Source organism: Danio aesculapii, chromosome 17 (genome assembly GCF_903798145.1).
Source record: "Danio aesculapii chromosome 17, fDanAes4.1, whole genome shotgun sequence".
NCBI lineage: Eukaryota > Metazoa > Chordata > Actinopteri > Cypriniformes > Danionidae > Danio > Danio aesculapii.
In genome coordinates, this window is record NC_079451.1 from 40,395,957 (window position 1) to 40,410,871 (window position 14,915).

A 14,915-nucleotide genomic window follows, 5' to 3' on the forward strand; every position below is an offset into this window, starting at 1 on the left:
CCCAGGAACCTGAATGACTCTACTGCAGCCACAGTGCTGTTCATGATGGTGAGTGGGGGGAGTGCAGGGGGGTTTCTCCTGAAGTCCACTATCATCTCCACTGTTTTGAGCGTGTTCAGCTCCAGGTTGTTGTATCTGCACCATAACGCCAGCCGCTCCACCTCCTGTCTGTATGCAGACTCGTCACCGTTCTGGATGAGGCCGATAACAGTAGTGTCGTCTGCAAACTTAATGAGTTTGATGGAGGGGTCTTTTGCAGTGCAGTCGTTGGTGTACAGGGAGAAGAGCAGTGGAGAAAGAACACATCCCTGGGGGGCACCAGTGCTGATGGTGCGGCTGTCGGATGTGATTTTGCCCATTCTGACTAGCTGTTGTCTATCTGTCAGAAAGCTGGTGATCCATTGACAGACAGAGCTAGGAACAGAGAGCTGGGCCAGTTTGTACTCAAGCAGTGATGGGACGATGGTGTTAAAGGCAGAACTGAAGTCCAAAAACAGAATCCTTGCGTAGTTTCCTGGTTTGTCCAGATGTTGTAGGGTATAATGCAGTCCCATGTTGACTGCATCATCCACAGACCGGTTTGCTCTATAGGCGAACTGCAGGGGGTCCAGCAGGGGTCCAGTGATGTCCTTCAGATATGCTAGCAATTGGGTTAGTGGGTTAGTTGGGTTAGTGCCTATTACAAAATGGAAAATGGTTTTCATTGTTTTCAAGGCTTTATTGACTCACACAAGACTTAAATCACTAAAAGACAACTACTAAAATCTAATTTAGTGTGGCAGTATTATTATACCAAAATGTACACCAAAAGATAATGTGAGACCAATTTAAAGCAACATTTGATGACTTTTGAAGACTCTATTAAAAGATTAGTGCAACTACAAAAAATCATTGTCAATTTTTACTACCTGTCAAACCACCAAGCTTTACACTCTAAATTGATTATTTCAGTGCAAATGTGGGTGAAATATGGAAAAAAAATAACTCAGAAGAAATTTTTGCATAACAAAGATTAGGTTGTTTGAATTTTACCCAGATTTGTGTTGAAACAACCCAGCAATTCAACTTTAAAATATAGCACACTTTAATAAGATCACATGAAATATTTGTTGTGCTGAATAAAAATTATTTCACTAATATTTTTTACATTTAATATTCACAAATGTTTTTTTGAAATAGTAAAACAATCACTAGCATTTAATATTCATTCAGTGTATATAATCGGGTTTTTGAATTTACAAACAGATGCAGACATCAAAATGGAAATTCTTGTCATTGGTATATCAGTGAAAAGTCCAGTTTATGTCAGTAAACTTCTACCAGACAGAAATTCATATTTGTACTTTTAGATTTTTATGTATTTATTTTAAAATATGCTTTTTCTAGTTTTTAACACATTGAGAAAGTTGTTAAAAAGACCTTCATGTATTACATTTTGGATGCCTGTATTCAGGTTTGGCTTGTTGGCTTTCACCCACTGTACTTTACCACAGAAAGTGGTCTTCATAGAAAGGAAGTTAACCTTTGTGAGCCATCTTTATCAGAAAGACGCTGTCAGGTTTTTTTTTTTTCAGTTTTACTGAAGAGTATATCTACTCTATACTTTTACCAAACAGACAGGCACTTACAAGCATAAACCAGGAAACTGTATTAATATTCAGTGTCATGCACACTGATGCCGATTTGTGCTCTTTAATATGAAACCTTTCATACAGTATGTGGCTAAAAACAGATTATAGTCTGTAAATTGACTGTTTAATTAATTTAAATATTACCTTTACCCGCTGTTGTACAGATTTCATTTGATACAGATCAACAGTCAAGAGAAAAGTCAAAACTGTATGCATGAATAAATGTGCCATCTATACAGTTAATGCAAACGACATTGTGTACAGTAACCTAAACGAAACAAAATGTATGAATAAGCAAAAAAAAAAAAAAAAAACAATCATGCGATGCATTCTTTGTGAATACTGTACATGCCAAATTTCAGTTCTGAGAGTTTTCGACCACCATTTGCCACCTCAACAGTCTTTTGGGAAATTCCGTTGCTCTCAAGCCTTTAGGGCAAAATGTTTGCTTTATTCTTATTCGCATGCTGTGGCTGGTATGCACGGGAGCGAATCCCAGCGTCAAACTGAGAACTGCTCTTCATAGATTGCTTTCACTGATATGGACTGTGGTAAGAACAAAAGCGTAAGAATGCTGCAGTACAAACCGGCCTATTTCCACGACCCACATAACAATTCACATTTAAAGACAGCTCCTTTTTTGGCCAATAGTCTGAAATAATTATTTATTTACTTTTCATTTAAAGGTGCGAAAGAGTGCACTGATTTGATATGGTAAATTGTTCTCTGATATCTGCATAGTAGGCATGTGGCTTAGGTAAGTTAGCTAAAATGGTTTTATACTCATTTATAACCAGAAGAAATACCTCTAGACTGAAAGGTTCAATCTTGACCATATTTGGAATGGACTCTGCAGCTCATCTTACCTGACACTTACACACGTATTGGGATGTACGCTAAAATGTAAACTTGCAAAATAATCAAACTGCATTTGTCAAAAGAATTTAAGGAGTTTATTTTAGCTATTTATTTTTAAGCTACCAAAGTAACCTCTTTCTCCCTGAGTTGTGTTGTAGATGAAATATAGGCTAAATAAAATTATACTCAACAAAAAAGACAGACAGGGAGGTATTTTATATGAAAACCTACACGGTAAACAATGCTGGGTTTCACACAAGTGCTTCATGTTGTCACAACACAAATCGATTAAGTTAACTTGATCGTTTTTACAAATTTAAGTGGATTGAACATGGAACAATTAAATTGTCCCCCAAAATAACTTAAGAATTGTGTTGTTTCAACTCATTTTAAAGAAGTACAATCATTTTATTAATTTATTAATTGTTCAGATTACTTACTTAGAATTAGCTGAAACACAATGATTTTTTTAGACAACCTAATCGCTTTACGTTCAATCCACTTAAATTTGTCAAAACTAATTGACTTAACTTAATTGATTTGTGTTGGGACAACATGAATGACTTGTGTGAAACCCAGCATTTTTTACAGTGTATATGAAAACACAAAGGAATTAGTCACCCTCTGCAATTTTATAAAGCATATTGGCAGTCTTTCACTGCAGAAAAATCACAGTAAGAGCTGAGTGTTATGACACAATGCATTATTGTGACTTCAATATTAATTTGAGCAGTTTACACAAATCTGTTGCCTCAATACAAACATAAGTGGCAAATTTCACCATATACACACAACCAGAAATAAAGGTGGAAATCTGTCACTGTAGTTGTACCTTGTACTTTTGAACATGTCAAAATTTTTCCTAGAAAACATGATTCTAAAGGTGCTGTTGACTTGAAATTTTGATGTAACAACCAAAAAAATTCATATATGCCAAGAAAATAGTTAGTTTACAAATTAAGTTATTTGTAATAAAATTAAAGGACACAGGGAAAAAGTATTGAACACATGAGGAAAGGGAGGTGTAGAAGGACAGTGAAACCCCATACAGCAGCTGAAATCTCTCAGTAGTTCTTCAGCAACCATCTGCCCTTCATCATTGTAAATTAATATCAGCTGTTTCAGTCCAACATCTACATTATCGGGATGATGAAGATGAAACCAGGGTGGACATTTCAGCAAGACAATGATCCAAAACACAGCCAAGGAAACTCTCGAATGCTTTCAGAGAAAGAAAATCAAGCTGTAGAATGGCCCAGCCAATCACCTGACTTGTATCCAATAAAAAATACCAAATAAAGATCATATTTGATAAACGAGACCCACAGAACCATCAAGACTTTTACACTCTGTTGAAGTCTGTGATAAAAATCACACCTGAGCAATGCATGTGACTTCATTTTCCATATGAGAGACGTTTACAAGCTGCCATCACCAAAAAAGCCTTTTATATAAAGTATTAAACACATTTCAGTAGTTCAGTACTTTCTCCTTGTGTCATTTCATTGTTACTACACATAACTCATTTATCAGATTTTTTTGTTGTTTTGTTTTATTTTTATGTTTGTATGTTTGGGTTTTTACCAAAATCTGGTTCAATTCCATTTCAACAGCTCCTTGAGAAATATTATTGCCAGGAAAAAACATGATGTGTTCAATACTTATATTCCCCAACTGTATATGGTACTATGAGGTACACATTTGTCTTTTAGTTAATTTAGGATAACTTATAATAGACATACACAGGCCTGTAGCCAGCCTGGTGAAAGTGGTGCTTCTTTTTTCTTAAAATATGGACCTTTTTGCAGTTATTCGTCTCATTTTTTTACTTAATTATGAGGTTTAAATACTTTTTAAGCACTATTTTTAGCTGGATTAGCTTGTCGGATGGTCATCAACCACACTTTTTGATGTACCAAAAACATTTCCTAAAGATTTAGAAGAAAAAAAACATGACAATAATAATTATTTTTCAAATACAAATTTATTACATCATATATCATTAGATAAAAAAGCATGCTGTTCAAGTTTTAAATTAAAAACTCACTCATTGTCATTTATTAGGCAAACACAAACTGGCCAGCACATTTAACTTTCCTCACTCATGCTGAAGCAACAGCCAAGAGAGGATTCTGCTTGGTCTTAAATCCTTTTTCGATGGATATTTTCACAATTTATTATGCATAGCAGTCAAAATAGGACAAATGAGCTAGTGTATTTGATAAATTCTGGATCTTGGTCAGTGAGTGGTCAAATACACCAAATACCCACCAAAAGAGTGGTCTTTTGAACCATCAGAACCCCCCCTGGCTACAGTCTTGATACATGATATTATCAGAACTTCAAGTTTAAGTTAAATAAAAATACAAATGTATTTAAACTTTTATGTTTATATATCTTCAGTAAACTTTATAGTCATTTTAGATGGCCCCAACATCATTTTAGACGGCCTCATCAGTAAATCAAAAATTCCAAATGCTAAAATTCTATAGCAATTTTCCTAATTTGGCAATTAGTGGTGATGAGTATATCTGTGACGTTTATTAATGGACAGTTTTATCATAGGTATCCTGTGGCTGAACCCACAGTTATGTCACCGTTATGCCCTTGTTTGATGTGGCGGCTTCCAATGCGGGAATCCTCTTCTGTGTAGGTTTTTTTTTTGCATGCTTTCAGATTGACTGATGACATACGGTTTACACAGCGAACGGAAGACACTCAGCAAATGACTGACCTCATTTTGCCATTGTGCTTTTGATGAAAGGAAAATATTGCATAGATGACAGTATCAGTTGGCTCAGGTTTTTGTAATTTGACCACAATTAAATATATATTATCTCAATTCCGCTTAATGAGTGGTCAAAACTAATCAGCGAGCATTTGAAGAAAACAAATGATAATCATCACTGTTAACCATTTATCAGGTCCGGTCAGGAACCATATGTGTAACCCTGGACCACGAAACCTTATGTCGCATGAAAATACACTTGACAATATCCAAAAATACATCGTATGGGTTAAAATTATTGATATTATTTATGCCAAAATCATTTGAATATTAAGATCATTTTCTAATAAGAAATTTAATAATGTAAATATGTAAGAAGTCATTTTTTAATTAGTAATGTGATTGCTAACCACTTTATTTACATAACATAAATGTGATTTTCTCAATTTTTCATCCCTCAGATTACAGATTTTAAAATAGTTGTATCTCAGCCAACTATTATCTTATAGTAATAAAGTATATACATCAGAGTAAGCTTATTTTATTATATTATTATTATTAGTCATAAGTTCAACATTCTTGTAATAACACTCCAGGGTTTTACCAAAGACTGTCCTATAATGGCAGGTTAAAGTAAATAAAATGAAACTATTGGCAGTTGTTTTAAATAGTTTTATTAATGTCTTCTTTAATAACTTCTAAAAAAATCACATTATTAACATGAACACTAATGATGAAAGACTTAATATTCATAGTAGGGATGTTGAAATGTCGTAAGTGATGAAACCACCTGGGGATACTAATCCCGAGGCCTCTAGAGATCTGATTCATGTGATTCAAGACCTGTGAAGAGATGATGCCAATGACAGAGCACTTATAGAGGTATCCATAATCCTAGACCAGGCCGTATCCTGAGCAGATGCTGTGGTGGTCATGGATTAGCAGAGAGCATGAGACTGATTCCTGAAATACCCCAGCGACAGATGAGTCTCTGCATTGATCCCGTGGGCCAGCCGGTGACCTACTCACACCTGCAGCTTCTCCACAATGAACGTCCAACGTTATCTAGCCTCCGGTGCCTAGACTACAGCTCTGCACAAGAAGTTTGGCCAGAGGAGAAATGGTCGTGCCCAACTGAGCCTGGTTTCTTTCAAGGTTTTTTTTCTTCACTTTCATCAATTGGTGAAGTTTTGTTTCTCGCCACTGGCTTGCGTGGGTTGGGACTTGTGGAGCTGTGCATCGATGGATTTGCTCTTCAGTGTAGGACTTTCAGCAGTGAATATTAAACCACACTGAGCTGAACTGAACTTAAACTCTGAAAACTGGACTGACACAGTTTCAATTTACTAGAACTTCTATCTTAAGCTGCTGTGACACAATCTACATTGTAAAAGCGCTATAGAAATAAAGATGAAAGAAGCTGTCAGTATCAGTATCAGTTTCTGGATTGTGCAATTCCACCACAAAGGAACAAATAGAAAAAGAAACGAATAAAAGAAAGAAAAATACAGTTTAGAAAAATGACTACAAATCCTTTTTTTTGCAGTGGAGATCAACATTTTTCCTAATTTTGAGATCCGATTTGATTTTGACTTGGAAAAAAAGGCAGTTTTTTGAGTATATCTCATGACTTGTATTAATTCTGAAGCAGAGTTTATAAATCAGATATTAGAAACTGATCAAAAGGAAAACCCCTTTACCTCCCGGTTATTGGTGTAAATTTGGTACCCAGAGGACATTTCTGTAATTATATGACAGATTTAAATGCCAGACTCTAAGTGAGCAAAAGAGTGAATGAAAGTGTCTAAAGCAGAGATGCGCAAACTAGGGCTTGTGGGCCAAAACTGGCTCATGTTAACCTTTGATTTGGCCAGCCATGCCATCTGAGAAGAGAAGGAGAATGATGGGGATGGTTAAGAGATTGTTATTTCTAATTTAATGTAACATTCTGTTTTGTTTGTTTGTTTTATCGCTAGATTACAAAAAACTAACTGAACTGAAATGCTTCAATGAAATGTTTTAAATGAATCAGATTTTTCCTAAATGTACAAACTGTCACCTGACAGATAGAAGACAGAGACATCAGTGAGCAAATGCAGGCAAAGGCGGATTCCCAACACAGGCTCATTTTGAAAACGTAGCCCTATATACATTTCTGAAGATTGCAAATTATGTAGCCAGAATTATTTATGGCTGCATTTCGTCTGTAAAACGAACGCTATGGGGCAGTATGACGTCGGTCCTTTTTGTGCTTACCAGCTGACTGCTTACCTCAGTATGGACGGCTTTCCCACTGTTGCCAGTTTGTCCAGTTAGCTCGACATGTATGTTGGCAGAAGTACGGTTCCAGAAAGCAGTTAATACAAAAACAGAAGGCAAAAAAAATTAACTAAACAAGTAGATAACAGGGTGAGAATGTGGTAAAATCTGAAAACATGGTAAAAATCAGACGAGGGCTTTTCTTTTTCTGGATTGCTTTTTACAACTGTCGGTTGGGTTTAGGGAAGTGGGTGGTCGGGTCAATAGGTGCTTCTGAAAATACTTTTGGTTGGGTTTAGGGAAGGAGGAGGGTGGGTCAGTTGATCGGTCAGTCAGTAAGTCAGTCCACAGGGGCCTCTGGTGGATTTACGTAAGAATAGTAGATGCGAACGCCACATTTGAGAGAAATTTGAGATCTCAAAAAGTGCCCACAACAGCCTCTGGTGGATTCGCACAAACAAAAACTGCAAAAAAACCATACCTCCTGGGACGTATTTGGCGCTCTCCAGAAATGTATATAGCGTTACGTTTTCAGAATGAGCCTGGATTGCAGATTCAGCTTGACGAGCGTATTCAGCATTGAATTCCACTGTTTAAATGTGATTGTTTATGTTTTTATTGTAGTAAGTTATGATACTGCATTAGTTAATACGATTTAAAGTGATGTTTTATTTTTAAATATTATGAAAAAAAATACATATGGCAACTTTAATGTAATATAGTTTGGTATATTTACCTTCAACCCACAGCTCTCAGTGATATTTGGTTTTTGTCCCTTCATACGAAAAAGTTTGGGCACCCCTGGTTTTAAGTGACTGAAAATCTCAGAGAGCATGTTATACAGATGAAGACCTAAGAGACATTTTCAGCCATATCAAGAGAAACCGATTATTCCAAATCTGTGATTTCTAGAATATTTCATTTTTACAATGTCACTAACTTATTGAAGTCCTCAAAACAACAACAACAACAACAACAACAACAACAACAACTGATCAAATACAACAGACAAATACGTGAAAGTACAGGATGGTGTTTTTTTTTTTAGATCTAATTAAGCATTTCATTTGAACTTCATCATTGTGTATATCATCATATATTATAATACACATTATAATTTAACAACAGACACAATCAGTTGCTAATTCAAATGAAACACCCATCCTAATCCTCATAATCTGCATTTCACAATAATAATCTCACAAATGATGAAAACCTTGGGTGGAAACTCTTCAAATTTGTGGTCTTTTTGTGGGTCACAACGAAAGCCCCCTGTTTGTGCACGCTGAGCAACTCAAATCCTTTTCATGCAAATCAAAGCAGGGGATCTAAGATTCCTGGACTGTTTGAAACTCCAAGTAGGTCAGAGGTTTGCGTCAAATTTCCAGCGGCTTCTGAGTAACTTTCACCATTTGATCACCTGAAAATACTGAATTTCTAAAGGTATGATCAAAAAAATACTGACATCATTTACTCACCCTCATGTTGTATGACTTTTATTTAATTCGTAGAACACTGAAGAAGATATTTTCTCTGTTTAATTGACATTTTTGTCTACAATAAATGTAATTTGGGCTTCATTATTGCAAGTTAACGATGTTTATATATATACAGTAATAACTTGTTTTTGGTTGTAGCTTTAACTTAATATGTTTGTAATGCAATAACGTGCACCTTTTGTAAAGCTGCTTTGAAACAATAATTATTGCAAAATGCGCCCTACAAATAAACGTGAATTTAATTTAATTGGATGCTGCTTGTTCACCAAAATGTTGAGTTACATGAAAAAGATACAATGTTAGAACAAGTTGTTTTTATAGCATTGCTATATAGAATTATAGCATTAAGTATCTTTATATAAAGCATTTTGTTGTGTTTAAAGGATGTCTGAATATAGGCTAAAACAAGGCTAAAGTTAAGCGGTCAGTGAAAATGTAATAGCGATTTAACAACAGACTTTTAAAAAATGGTAACAATTTCCTGTAGAATCTACAGTAACATATTGTAAATCAGTTACAGAAAAAATACTGTATTTACATTTACAGCAGCATTTACCTTGTATAAGTATTTAAAGTATTGTATATCTTTGCTGCAAAAATACAGTAACTTTCACAATGCAACTTTAAAATATAGTAACATGCTGCATAACTGTCCTACAGTAAAATACAGTTCATATTACAGTTCAGTTTGCCAGTAACTTACTTTAAATCAGTTACAGCAAAAATACTGTATTTACATTTACAGCAGCATTTACCTTGTTGTGTAAGTATTTAAAGTATTGTATATCTTTACTGTAAAAAATACAGTAACTTTCACAATGCAACTTTTAAATAGAGTAGCATACTGTATAGCTGTCCTACAGTAATAAACAGTTCATTTTACAGTTCAGTTCACCAGTACCTTACTGTAAATCAGTTACAGCAAAAATCCTATTTACATTTACAGCAGCATTTACCTTGCATAAATGTTGTATATCTTTACTGTAAAAAATACAGTATTTTTACAATAAAACTTTAAAATACAAAAACATACTGCATAACTGTCTTACAGTAAAATACACTTCATATTACAGTCCCGTTCACTGGTAATTTAACAAATAATTTACAGCAGCATTTACCTAGTATAGGTATTTAAAGTATTGTATATAACTACTGTAAAAAATACAGTAATTTTCACAATGAAACTAAAATACAGTAGCATACTGCATAACTGTCCTACAGTCAAATACAGTTCATATTACAGTTCAGTTTGCCAGTAACTTACTGTAAATCAATTACAGCAAAAATACGTTATTTACATTTACAGCAGCATTTACCTTGTGTAAGTATTTAAAATATCGTATATCTTTACTGTAAAAATACAGTCATTTTCACAATGCAATTTTAAAATACAGTAACATATTGTTCTACAGTAAAATACACTTCTTATTACACTTCAGTTCACCAGTAACTTACTGTAAATTAGTTACCGCTAAAATAATGTATTTACATTTATAGCAGCATTTACCTTGTATAAGTATTTGAAGTATTGTATATCTTTACTGTAAAAAATACAGTAATTTTCACAATACAACTTTAAAATTCTATAACATACTGAATAACTGTCCTACAGTAAAATACAGTTCATATTACAGTTAAATACTGTATCATTTACAAAAATCATTAACAGTGTATACTATATTCATAGGACTGAATCTGACTACACATGTTAAGTCTGTCTAATCTGTCAGCCCAAATTTAGCTTAGTTTAGCCCAGATGTCTGTTAGACATCTTTTAAACACAAATTTGATTGGTTTAAAAATTACAAACAATGCCGATTTCGGGGGATTACAATGTGTGTGTTACTGTCAACTGCATATGAATCCCCCAGATTTGAGTCACATGATATGCGGTCCTGTCTTTCCCCCGTGCAAAAATCCTTAGAAATTTCAGATGGTGAGACCACAAGTGTACCACAGATGACGTATGTGTAAACCAGCAAAGGTGGAAAACTGTGCATCGGAGAGATGCAAGACAATGTGCATGAGACTTGTCCGGAAATCTCTGTGTAGACGTGACGTTTTGCAAACGCTGCCAATCGAGGTCACCGGCATTAGCAAGGCAGCGTGGGAGCTGAAGTATAGTGGACAGAATCAGACTCATACTAATATATATCTTCTGATTTGAGTGAATGTGCTCTGTCTGTCAGAAAGTAGGTTATGTTAGTCTATTATGGTTGCTAAGTTGCACTAAACAATAATATGCGACCACAAAATGCTTTGAGACATCTCAAGCACAAATAAATGTTTTCCAACAAAATATCACACCAAATGAAAATGTTTTGAAATACAAAGACATTTCACTTAATATTTTATATAAAAAAGAGCATTTTGACTAGTTTTAATTGTGAAACATTAGTGTACTGTATGTTTTTATTTCATTCTAAGATTATTGGGGAACATTTTACAACATAATACTGTTTTTTACTCCAAAATTTTATGTTGAGTTCAGTTTGTGGCTTGATTCTCAACATTTAAACAAGTAAAAGGTAATGCTTTTCATTTTTAAATAAAAAAAACTGATTAAATCAAATTGATTTGTTTCAATAAAGTATTTAGAAAGGTATTTGTGAGTCTATGGTTTTGGTTAGGTTTGAAAGTCAAAGTTAGGTTTAGGATTAGGTTAAGGTATTATTATATAAGTATTTGAGAGGAATTTAAACGGATTATATGTATTTTGATTTTGCATTTCTTAAGAAAAATAGAGTATTCCTAACTCCTAACATTTTTAATTCCTTTTATTTGTCACAGTTTTAATGCACCTGAAACCCTGATGTGCAGATTTAGCAACAGACATCACTTCAGGCCTATTTGAGCTTCTACTTACCAAATATCAAGTTTAACTTCACTTTCATCAGGAAAGCTTCTGGCTTAACAAATTTGATATCAAATGCGAGAAGGCAATTTTGTTTCGCTAAATAATTCAGTGTTTTTGTCCATTGGGAAATAGTTGTTAGCTGTCTATGAGTCTAAATTTTCTTAATTGTTTTATCTTTTGACGTTCTTGCTTTTTGCTTAGGTCAAAAATATTTTCTTATGAGACAAAAAGGTTGAGAATTGTTTTTGGCTTCTTCAATTTGTAGCAGTTACGTAGCATCTCAATCTCAACTACCCCAATAAACCACTGAAGAATCTATTTTAATGTGTGGTAATAGTATAGTAACCATGTTTTTTTTAACATTGATTACCACTTGCATAACCACAGTTTTACTACAAATTACTGTTGTCTTACAATTATTAAGTAAATGAATTTAGCTACAATAGGTGTACTTACTTTTTAAAAGTAAAGTTAACTTGTCACTTTTAAGACAATGGCTGTTATGATGTAGCCCTTGCAGATCACTGGAGAACACTCACTGTCATTCAACTGAACTACATTACCCATCATGTACTGCACACACACACCGGTTTCAGCTCGCCCGATTACACAAACACAGCTGCAGCTCGTCATTACTGATTACTGGGACTATTTGTCTTCTTGTAGTGAGCATATTTTGCTGCCTTGCGAAACCTTTTGCCAATTAACAGATTACTCTTTGGTTTATCTGCATGCTATCATCTGTCCCTGTCGGAACCTTGTCTGTCTGACTATTCTCTAATAAAAGTGTTTGGATCTGACCCTTGTTGTCACTTTTTAAAGTCAACTTGTTGCTTTGAAGGTAATGGGTTTACTACTTTTTTTGCTTTTTTTAAAGTGAAGTCAACTTGTCGCTTTTTAAGTGGGTTTACTCACTGTTTTTAAACTTGTGGTTTTTGAGTTAATGTTTTTTTTTTTTAAAGTAAAGTCAACCTGCCTCTTAAGGCAATGGGTTTACTCAGGTTTTTTTTAAAGTACATTCAACTTGTCGCTTTTAGGGCAGTGGGTTTACTAGATTTTTAAAGCAAAGTCAGCTTGTCGCTTTTAAGACAAAGGGATTTATGATGTACTTGTGGATCGCTGGAGAAAACTCACTGCCATTCAACCGAACTACATATCCCATCGTGCACTGCACTTACACACCAGTGTCAGCTCACCTTTTGATTACACACACACAGCTGTAGCTTGTCATTACTTATCACTGGGACTCTATACATATATACATCACACACACAGTCATCCAGTGCTAAGTCGTTTCCCTGTAGTAAGCATTTCAATGTGTTTCCTGGATCGTCTAGCCATGTTTTGCCATCTGCTACAACCTTTCGCCTGTTTACCTATCACCCTTTGGTTTATCTGCATGCTGTTCTGTTCCTGTTTTGAATCTTGTCTGTCTGAGTCTGAACATTCTCTGTTAAAAGCTGCATTTAGATCAGACCCGTGTAGTAGCTTTTTAAAGTCAACTTGTCGCTTTTAAGGTAATGGGTTTATTTACTTTTTTAAAAGCAAAGTCAACTTGTCACTTTTTGAGTAGTGGGTTTAGTCACTTTTTTAAAACTAAAAACAACTTGTGGCTTTTGAGTTAATAGGTTTACTCACATTTAAGTAAATTCAACTTGTTGCTTTTAAAGCATTGGGTTTAGTAATTATATTTAAAGTAAAGTCAATTGGTCACAAAAACGTTGAGAACCATTTTTGACTTCTTCATTTTGTAGTGGTTATGCAGCACCTCAACAACCCCAAAGAACCACTGAAAATCTATTTTAAAGTGTAGTAACAGTATAAGGTTAGGGTACACAGTAAAAAAGCAATGACTCTTTTTAAGTAAATTAACTTTAGTTACAATAAGTTTACTCAATTTTTAAAAGTAAAGTCAACTTGTCTTTTATAAGGCAATGGGTTTACTCGATTTTTTAAAAGTAGATTCAACTTGTTGCTTTTAAGGCAGTGGGTTTACTCGCTTTTTAAAGTAAAGTCAGCTTGTCGCTTTTAAGACAATGGTTGTTATGATGTAACCCTTGCGGATCGCAGATATCACCGTACTACATGTCCCATCGTGCACTTCACTCACACACCAGTTTCAGCTCACCTTCTGATTACACACACATAGCTATAGCTCGTCATTACTTATCACTGGGACTATATACAAATATACATCACACACATACTCATCCAATGCTGAGTCTTGTTTCCTTGTAGTGAGCATTTCAATGTTTCCTGGATCGTCTAGCCATGTTTTTACCCTTTTTTGTTTTTCATGTTTGTTTTGCCATCTGCTAAAACCTTTCGTCTGTTTACCTATTACCCTTTGGTTTATCTACATGCTATTCTGTTCCTGTTTTGAATCTTGTCTGAACATTCTCTATTAAAAGCTGCGTTTGGATCAGACCCTTGTAGTCAACTTGTCGCTTTTAAGGTAATGAGTTTATATGCTTTTTTAAAAGCAAATTCAACTTGACACTTTTTAAGTAGTTGGTTTACTAACTTTTTTTAAACTAATAACAACTTGTGGCTTTTGTGATAATGGGTTTACTCACTTTTAAGTAAATTCAACTTGTTGCTTTTGAGACAATGGCTTTACTTGCTTTTTTTAAAACTAAAAACAAATTGTTGCTTTTAAGGCAGTGGAATTACTCACTTTTTTCTAAAAGTAAATTAAAATAGTTGCTTTTAAGGCAATGGCTTTTTATGAAAGTCAGTTTTAAAGCATTGGGTTTAGTCATTTAAAAAAAAAAGAAAGTAAAGCCAACTTGTCGCTTTTAAAGCAGTGGGTTTAATCACTTTAAAGTAAAGTCAGCTTGTGGCTTTTAAGGAAATGGGTTTACTCACTTTTATCCCTGACTAATTGCTTTTTAGTGCGGCAAAATCCTGGTTATCATGTGTAGTTTGGTATGTATGTGTATAATATATAAATATGCATGTCATTAGGTATGTAAATGGTGAAGCATCTTTTTAAGAGCTGTATTTATTGTGGTGTTTCAGCCGCTTTATTTTCTTATCTTTTTATTCAGCTTACTTCATTTTACATTGAGAAGGTGATTTCA